This window comes from Cannabis sativa, chromosome 7 (genome assembly GCF_029168945.1).
Source record: "Cannabis sativa cultivar Pink pepper isolate KNU-18-1 chromosome 7, ASM2916894v1, whole genome shotgun sequence".
In the NCBI taxonomy this organism is placed as follows: domain Eukaryota; kingdom Viridiplantae; phylum Streptophyta; class Magnoliopsida; order Rosales; family Cannabaceae; genus Cannabis; species Cannabis sativa.
Genome location: NC_083607.1, coordinates 10,902,604 through 10,913,200, shown reverse-complemented (window position 1 = coordinate 10,913,200; position 10,597 = coordinate 10,902,604).

Sequence of the window (10,597 nt, the reverse complement as noted above, 5' to 3'; positions counted from 1 at the left end):
TCTCTTGAGAATAATATGTTTGTGTCATTATTACTTATAAACTATTATTATTATTATTATTATTATTATCACTTAATAAAATAACTATTTGTTACCTGTTGTTTTATTGAAGCATAGGTACTCTATTTTCAATAATACTTGTATATTAATTTATATTATCATAGGGTACTAAGCTGCCCTTCGCGCAGTGTTGTCGAATTTATATATATATATATATCTATATCATATTTATATTAAATGATATAATTTTAAAAATAATATTTTAACGTGTATATTATAAACAAATTAATAGTGTTGAAACTAAAAATATAATTTGCTATTTTAAAATATATAAAAAAGTGAAGATTTTGTGACAAATATTATTGTTATAATTATTAAAAAAAACAAAATTTATTTTATAATTAGTTTTTTCGAATTTTTTATTTCATAAATTTATATTCTAATAAATAGTTGCAAATATTTTTACTAAATGAGTAAAAATATTATAAATAATGATCGTTTGTTAATTTCTAATTATTTTTAAATTTAAATGAAATAATTTTTAAATTCCTATTCTATCACCTTAATTTTCTTATTGATTCATTTAATTATTATAAGATATTATTAGTAATTACTACAAAAAAATTGATTATATATTCATTAATTTAATCATAATTAGATCTATTATATCATTATTTATACTTTGTAGTTGTATATAATTTTTTTAGTAAGTATTAGGAAAAATATGAAGAAAAAATTATAAAATGACACATAAACTCTTCTTGTGCTTTCCTTTTCTTTAGTGTTCTCTTTTATATTTATATATAGATATACATATTGATTTATTTGTTGAAAATTGATTTTTTTTAATTTTAAATATTTTGCAAAAATTGAAAAATGCAAAAATATGTGTAAATAAATAATATCTATCATTCACATATTTGATGAAATATATATAACTTAAAAATTTAACATCCATAATAGTCTCTTATCAAAAAAGTATATATAAAAAATATATATTTAATGTGTCTTATTATTCTAATAAATATCATATATTAATAAATCAATATAATTTTAATTATTTAAATAAAATTAAAATAAAGAATTATAAAAAAATAATTTTTATATGAAAAAATAATTAAATGGTTTTTTATAATTATTTAAACTTAATAAAAATTAAAAAATACAAAATTATACTCTGTATTCACTATAAAAAAAAAATTTAATGGACAGTTCACCAATCACCTGCATAGAAAATAAGTAAAATACTTTTTATATTAAAAAATAATTAAAGGGCTTTTTTTATAATTATATTAAACTTGACAAATATTGAAAAGTACAAAAATATATTTTGTATTCTTTAAAAAAAAAAAATTGAAACAAATTAGGCCAAATAAAAAATTGAGTAAGAAATTAATCAATCACCCATAAAAAAAATAATATTTTTTAGACAAAGTAAAGTAATGTAATAAGAATATTATTTATAACCTACATAGATAAAATCTAAATGGTTTTTAAACAATGTGAGACTTTTAGTTTGTTTGTGTGGTTTAGTTTTCAAACAAAATAAGAGAATGTGTCAGAAATTAAGAAAAATAAGAAAAAAAATTTATAAAATGACACATAAACTCTTCTTGTGCTTTCCTTTATGTATATTGATATATATATACTAGTTAGAAGTTACGTGCCGAGGCACGTAAATATTAGTTTTATTCAAAGTTTAGTTTTGTGTTTTTTTATTTAGATTGTATCTAAATGTATGATCATGCGAATGATTTATTTTATTAAAGTAATATGTGTGCTATTATATTTGGTTAGTAAAATATAATTGGGTATATTTAAGTCATAACAAAATAATACTTATTATTTACTTATAGAAAATTTAGAGGAACAAGATATAAGTTTTGCAAAATTTAAAACAAACATTATGTAACTAAAATTAAAGAAAATGTGCGATCTTAAAATAGAAGAAAAAATTATTAAAAATGTCTTAATATATGGAATATTATTTGAAAAACTAAAAAGAGTATAGTGAAACTTCTTCTTAATCTTCCATTGGTTCAGCTGCTTGAATGGTGAATTGATTGTACTTTCAACTCATCGTTCGTTTTGGATCTACATACAACTAAACTCTCCATTTAAAAAACCTACTCAATTTAAAAAAACACATGTTGAGAAATGCCATTAGATAAACACTTTTAATATATAAAGATATTTATTTGTATTTTTTGTTTGCTTTAGAAGTGTTTTACGATTTAGAGTAGTATATAGATTTTCTTACTTTTTTAAAAAAAATACAAAAATAAATAGATAGGTTTGAGATATTTTAGATAGATAAAAGTTTAAAAAATAGAGAAAAATATGAGAAAATAAATAAATTTTTATAAATTTAATAAAAGATTAAAAAAAAAATAAGAGAATTAAGAAGAAAACAAATAGTGCTATTTGCAGAGATTCTAAAGTGTCATGTCACTGTCTCATATCTCTCTTTTATGTATATAATTGATTGATATATTAATCTTTATATATTGATTTATTTTTTCAATGCAAACCATGCAACAAGTTAAAGAAATTAGATTTTGCATATTTGAGCTAGTGTCTGAAAAGCATCAATTGGAAATTAGGGCAAATAATATCCGATTTTGGGTTAATTTAAAACCGGCATAAATAAACTTTTTTGTAGTAATAAAACTTTTTTATAATTTAATTCCGTATGCAAAAAAAGACAAGGATAAATTAGAAACTTGTGATGTATCTTCTATATATACTTTATAATTTGAGTGGAAGTATGAAATGGAATAGAATAAAAAGAGATAATTTTCATTCCATTATCTTATTTGATTACATATTAAAGTATTGAAATGTCATTCCAATAAAATGACCTTTCTAATATTTTGGTAAATTGATTATTTCATTTTGAAATGAAAATAAATTCTATTCCAAGACATTATGAAAAAAAAAAACTAATAATTTTATATTAAATTTTTTTCATACATTTTAAGTTTTATTCTATTTCATTTTTACTTTTATTTCTATTCTCATTACTCTTTTTAAGTTTTTTTTTATTATTATTTTTCGGAATTTAGTGCGTCCTTAAAGATAAAAACTTTGTGTACAAGTGGTACAAAGTAACATATATTTTTTTTATTTGCTCTTATTGTAACAATCAAAATAGGATATAGCTTAAAATCTGAAATAAAACAAATTAAATAAATAGGATAGTAACAATCATGAGTATGACCCATAATTATCCAAGTATATAGAACGTATTGTTTTGATTGTTACAATGAGAAACAAAACATTCATGGTTTGATGTGGGGATGAGTTGGTGAAGCACTATATCTTCGCATAATCCAAAACTGCATACGTATGGGCTTACAACACAAACACTTTTTAGTAACTGGTAGCTAGCTATTTATACAAAAGAAAAAATTAAAACACATCTTATATACTAAAGGAATGGTATGTAAAAGGACAAATAAACAAATTAATAAATATGCAAGAGATAAAGGGAATATCAATTCTACTAAAAAAACATATTTCATCACTGTCCCAATCATATATTTCTCAACATCCCAAAAACCTTGCAGCAAGAAAGCCATTACGCAAGAAGCTCGACTAAATCTAATGTGATTAAACCAAGCCAAAAATGAAATATAAGTATAAAGTAGTGGTTTTAGTGATACAGAGGAAATTCTTAATCTCCAAGTTGGTTGATTGGCAACACTGGAATCAGGTTTTGAGAGAGATGAGTTGAAAAAACAGGGAAGCTGAAACTGAGGACAATGGGACAGAGCCTATGCTAGTAACCGTCTGGCTCTTCTTTTGAGTTTGAGGCGGAACTTCAGGTGGAATCACAGCAGGCAATTCTGTCTTTGATGCAGATATCAAACCCTTAGCAACTAACAAGCTAAGGAGGATAGATATTGGATCAAAGGCTTTCTTTGCAACATTCCAAATATTTTCTTGCAGGAGACGAAAATAGTGCAAGAGATAAGACATGTAGGTCTTACAAATTATGAATTGAGACAATGACTTTGACTCAAGTAATCTCACAAATAAATATGAGAGTATAATATAAAGAATAATCAATCCAACAGTAATAAGGATGTAAAAAACTAGTATAAAATTGAAGTGCCTAACAAGTACTCGAGCTGATCCCATACCTCCTCTCCTCTAAAAGCCAGCATAATATTGAGGAATTAGAACATAGGAACTTGTCTGAAATTAAACAAGTAAGGAAAATACAGAATAAACAGCTGCCTTACCTGGAAAACACGTGAACTGAACAGGTTGATGGTTGATACACTGCTTCCTTCTTCTCCTATATATCCAACAGAAAAAAACATACATTATTATAGATAATAATGGATATAATCCAGCTTACAAATGATTACATTTGAATACCATATTCTTTGCTCACCTTCCATCCACATTGAATGCAATAATAATAATAATAATAATAATAATAATAATAATAATAATAATAATAATAATAATAATAATAATAATAATGATAATGATGATTTTATTAACTAATCGCAACTACACCCAAAAACAGTTTTTATGTGCAACAAATGTCGATGATGCTCTTTAGTACTTTAACCGCTATCATAAAAGCAAAAAAAGTGTTTATAGTGTAAAGTTTTTTTGCCTTTTCAAAAGACTTGTAAGGTTCAGAATGCTCATTTCCAATTAAAAGTGCCATTACTTGAAAAGATTGAAAAATTGAAATTGCAAGAAAAATTACAATAAGAGTAAGTTTACGTTTATAGTGTGAGGAAATAACATGAAAAAGAATAAATTCATACATTTGAAGAAAGGAAATAACATGAAAAAGAATAAATTCATACATTTGAAGAAAATCAAATATGATAACTATTGTGGTTAGGAAAAAAGTAATGCCCCACCAGTTTTTTGACACAACATTGTAGTCCATGAACAAATTAAAAAGGACTAAATTGATCGTGGAAAAAAATATATTAAAATAGGACCATTTATATAAGTAGTACATGAAATACATAAGAAACGATAGAATTGTGCAACCAAAAACATAAAAAACCATCATTATAATACATAAAATATCCATTATATCAGTTTCAGCAGAGCCCCTGGAGAAAGAAAAAAAAAGTGAGAAAATTAAAGCCTATGAAGAAAACCAAATCTAATTTTAATATAAAAATGAATGAAAGAAAGAAAAAAGTTAATATTTCTTTTGTTGATGAAACATTTGACATATAATCTGATATAGGGAACCGCTATAAAGGGGACCATCCACCCAATCCAAACACTACAATTAACATATAGACTTGCATCTATTTAGATGATAATTCTGTGTATAGTAAGAATTTTTATAAAGGATTTTATAAGCGAAAAGTACATGTTTATTATTTAGTTATAAGAATTAGAAAGAGAGATTATTAATAAACATTCAAGAAAAGTATAATAGCAAAAAAGAAAAGTCTCACCAGACAACAGCAGCGAGTGGAGTCGACCCTTTCTCCGACGACTGAAGCGAAGGGAACAGCGACCTGAAACTGAAAGAAATCAAATTAAAAGAAATCCAAAACAAAGAAAGAAAAAGGTTAGTAGAAATCCAAAGAACTGGCTACTAATCGGGTGGAAAGCTTTAGATGAGTACAGATTGAAAGCAAAATGCCCAGAGATTCGGAGAAAAAAAAAGATCAATTATCAAATTGATACGTTCGTACACCCATGTAGACTAACAGTAAAGAATCTCACCAGCACCGAGTGGAGTCGAGCCTTTCTCCGACGGCTGAAAGCGAAGTGAATTGTTCTTCAGCCCCCTGAAACTGAAAGAAATGGGAAGTTCTGAAATTTATAAGAGAGAGCTCTCTCTCATATACATATATATATAAATATATATATGTAAGGCGGCAAATTTTATCTTTCATTAATTTCAAAAAAAAAAATGGGTAAATGATGTTTTCCAAAAAATTATATGTATAAAATAATGCACACCTCTTTCTGATTTGAGCAAGAAAAAGAGAGAAAGAATGAAATTGAAAAGAAAAGCTGAGGAGAAAAAGGGTGGAAGATCGCACCTTTAAGGCTCCAATCCGACGGCGTTTTGGAGTTCCCAATCGTCAAGACCTGCCATCCCTTGATCTTCACGAGCTTTCTAAGCGAATCAGAGGCATAATCAGAGACGGAGACGATGATCCACCTCTCCATCCAAAAATTCGCATAAGGTGAACCCTTATCAGTGATTGGAGTAATCGAATTCCAATTCACTTTGAGGAATTCGATCTTCTCCAAAGCTTCAACCTGATTCTCGAAGCAGACAAGCGCCGTGGTATCACCGACATTCCAGAGAAAGAAGACAGCGGCAACAATCGATTGGGAGTGGGAGTGGGAGTGGGAGTGAGAGATCCTGGTTAGGTTAGGGCTTTTGAAACTATTGGTAAGGTTAGAGAAGGATGGTCGTATAAGATTAGAGAAGTGTTAATCTTCCGTTAAATTTAATAGAATATTCTTTTATTTTTAAAGTATATTCTGTTAAACCAAGAATTGCCGTTAGATAAGCACTTTTAATATATAATATTGATTATCATGAACTCAAAATTGATCAATGACTAAACTATCCCAAGTTAGAATAAAAGTTTTTGTTATGATGCTAAACAAGTAAGCATTTACTCATAATATATTTTTATTTTTATTATTTTGTTTTCATTTCGGAAATAATTTTTATTCAAACTTACAAGGTCGGTGTGTTTAGGGTTTGTTTTTTTTTTCGAAGAAATATTGGAATTAAAATATAACGTGGTATATATGGTTTTAAATTAGTTGTTGAATATCTAAAATTTATATTGGATTTTTTTAAAAAAAGAAGATTAATAAATAAAATTGGAATTTGATTGAGTATTATAGAAAAATTTTATTGTTTGAAATTATATAATCTAGCTATAGTATACAAACAGGTAGACATTAATAATTATAATAAGATCTTTATTAATTGTTTCAAGAAAAAAAAAGATATTAAAATAAAGTACAGCTAAATTAAAAACAAAAAAAAAAATATTAATTACTTTATAGAGTAATTAAGAAAAATAAATAATACGAATGTAATTTTTATAATAGAATTAGGATTAAATAATACTGTAATTATATAGAGTAATTATCCTAAAAAAAGATATTGTAATTGTCATAGAAATAGGATTTGTACGTCTCGGGAAATACGAATAGAAATAGGATTGATTTGTTCTATAAATATATATAAATACTGAGTAGAGCAAAATAATAACTTACGCAAACACGTATATGTAAGTATAAGAGAGTATTATTATATAAATAAAACCTCTCTTGATAGGTAGCTTATTATTAATTAGAGTAATAATGGCAGCAATGGATGATATTGATATTAATGTAATACCTCAGGAGATTTCATTTGATCGGAGCAGTTCGAATGATGATATTGATTGGGGTGAATTAGATAAATTGTTGGAGGCCAATAATAATAATAAGATGATGAATGAAAGTATTATTAGTACTGAGACGATCATAATGAATGATGATCAAAGAAGCAGAAGAAAATTAGAAATCTATCGACCCTCCCCACTTTTGTTGAACAGGATGAGTACTACAACAACCTCAAGTAGTACTCTCACCAAGACTCAAGAAAATATTTTCTATACATCTGATATAGTACCTGCAATTAATGTCTACCCTTATTGGGGTCAAACTAACAATCAAGAACCTCAAATGGAAACAATCAATGCTTTTTCCATTCCCATTCCGGCTACTGAAACTCGCACTCGAAAAGCACCTTCAAAAAATGGTCGTTGGACAATAATAGAGCACATGTAAGTAAAGTAATACATTATTATTTACTCTTAACTTCTTTTTTTATTATTTATTATAGAGAATACTTACATGTGAATTGTTTTTATTATCAGGCTTTTCTTGAAAGGGTTGAATAAGTTTGGTTATGGCCAATGGACAAAAATATGTGCACTACTTGGTGGTACAAGAACTCCCGCCCAAGTGTCTAGCCATGCTCAAAACTATTATAATAAAATGATGAAGAAAGAAGATGAAGCTGGTGCAGTGACAAAGAATAAGAAGATGTTGAATAAGAGTATTAATGATATTGTTCTAAACGATGATGGCACAATATCAGCTCCCAATTATCTCTTACGCACTCTCTCCAAATATCAACATATTTATTACCAATCCTAGCTAGCTACTATAAACTACGACTTCATTTTGTATCCCTTATAATTCAAACTATTTTGTATCCCTTATAATTCAAACTAAATATAATAAACTAACTTAAATATATAATGTAAACAAACCAACAATTTCTAATAATAAAAATTTAGAGCATTCATTTTCATATATGTATTTCAAACTATGAATCTTAATTTATTTTATAATTTGTAGGTTTAGGAACCCTAATGTAATCTATTATGATAAAATTAATTCAATTAACTAACAAGTTATATTTATTCAGTAATAATTAATCAAGCACTAGTAAGACAATTTGAATCTCTCTAAGAAAAACTCATAGAATTAGTAGTTACTCTCAATCCCACACTTTTCCTATATCATTCAATTCTAAGTCTGATTTTAGATTACCTCTCTCAAGTGTAAAACCTAAAATTTTAATACTAATTAATGGTGATCAAGCATTAATAATTATATAACACAAAAATTACATAAACAAATAGCAAGAACAAACATGAGAATAATCTAAAAATTTTGATTCATAATCTAAAATAGTTCCGTTCACATTCTAGAAAAGTATGTTTACTTCATAATAATAAATATAATAACAACAATAATCATGTTCATAATTAAACAACTAAACAGAAGAATAGAGAAGAAGAAGAAGCAAATAACTCTAATGATGATTGGTGATGATTACTTGAAATCTCTTCCCTCTTGCTCTTCAATATGTTTTCTAATCTGTAAAAGTATTTTTCTCTCTCACTCGTCGTCAGTGTTTAAGCTAAAGAACGAGAGAAAAAGAATATTCTGTACATTGCATTTCAAGAAAGAGATTACAGAGGATTATATACAGAGTTACAGAAAGAAAGTAGTTACAACAAACATTGACTCAAACCACTTTCTAATAGAAAACTACTAACTCAAAAGAAAGACACATGTTTAATAAGACTAAGTCAGCTCAGCAGACTCAGTATCCTTGACAGGCCCCCTCAAACTTAGTGTGGTGGAACACACAACACTAAGTTTGTCTCGTAAGAAAGGAAATTGCGAGTTGGAGATGGGCTTGGTTAGAGGGTCAGCTAGTTGATGGTTGGCAGGGACATGTTGAACACATATCTCTTTTTGAAGCACTTTGTCCATGACAAAATAGAGATCAATCTCTATATGTTTGGTGCGTGCGTGAAGCACAGGGTTGGCAGGCAGCATGATGGTGCTAAGGTTGTCACACCATATCAGAGGAGGAGAGGCCATAGGCAGTTGTAGTTCAGTGAGCATTGAGCCAACTTATTTCAGTCACCACAGAAGCAAGGCTTCGAAATTCAGCTTCTGTGGATGAACGAGAGATAGTGTTCTGTTTCTTGGACTGCCAACTAATCAGATTTTCACCCCAGAAAATGCAGTAGCCAGTAGTCGAGCGTCGATCATCGGGATCAGCGGCCCAGTCAGCATCACAGTATGCTTCAAGACGCAAGTGTGGAGATATTTTGATATGAAGACCGTAGTCTGTTGTGCCAGCAAGATAACAGATAATTCTTTTGACAGCAACAACGTGTGACTGAAAAGGATTCTGCATAAATTGGCAGACCTTGTTGACACTAAAAGCAATGTCGGGTCTATAGTTATCGTTGCATATTGAAGAGCACCAACCAATGACCTATATGCAGAAGGATCTTCAACAGGGTCGCTGCCATAATTGGACAATCTCAACCCACTATTCATTGGGGTACTTTGTGGTTTGGCACCTTGGAGTTCAGCTTTACATATCAGATCCTGAATATATTTTTGTTGAGATAAGACGACACCTTCAGTAGTGGGAAGCACTTGTATTCCCAAGAAAAAGGAGATGAGACCAAGGTCTTTAAGTGTAAAGTTGGAACTGAGTGCTACAATTAGGGAAGACACTTGAGGACTATCAGAACCAGTAATCAAGATATCATCCACGTATACAAGAATATAAAGCCAGCTTGAATTGGTGATCTTAGTAAATAAAGAATGATCTTATTTTACTGATTGAAACCCCAGGGTGAGTAGAGCAGATGACAACTTTTCAAACCAAGCCCGTGGTGCTTGCTTCAACCCATATAGAGCCTTGTTAAGTTTGCATACCTTGTTTGGATGTTTTGGATCAATGCATCCAGGGGGTTGAACCATGTAAATCTCCTCATGTAGGTCTCCATTTAAAAAGGCATTGTTAACATCCAACTGCCTTATTGGCCAACCTTTTGTCACTGCAAGAGTTACGTAACTCGAATAGTTGTAGGCTTCACAACAGAGCTAAAGGTTTCATTGAAATCAAACCGAAGTTGCTGATGAAAACCCTTGGCTACAGGTCTGGCTTTGTATTGGCTTACACTACAACTTGAATAGCCTGCAGCCACTTCTTGCCATCTTTGCGATTCACTGCTTCTTGATAGGATTTGGGCACTGT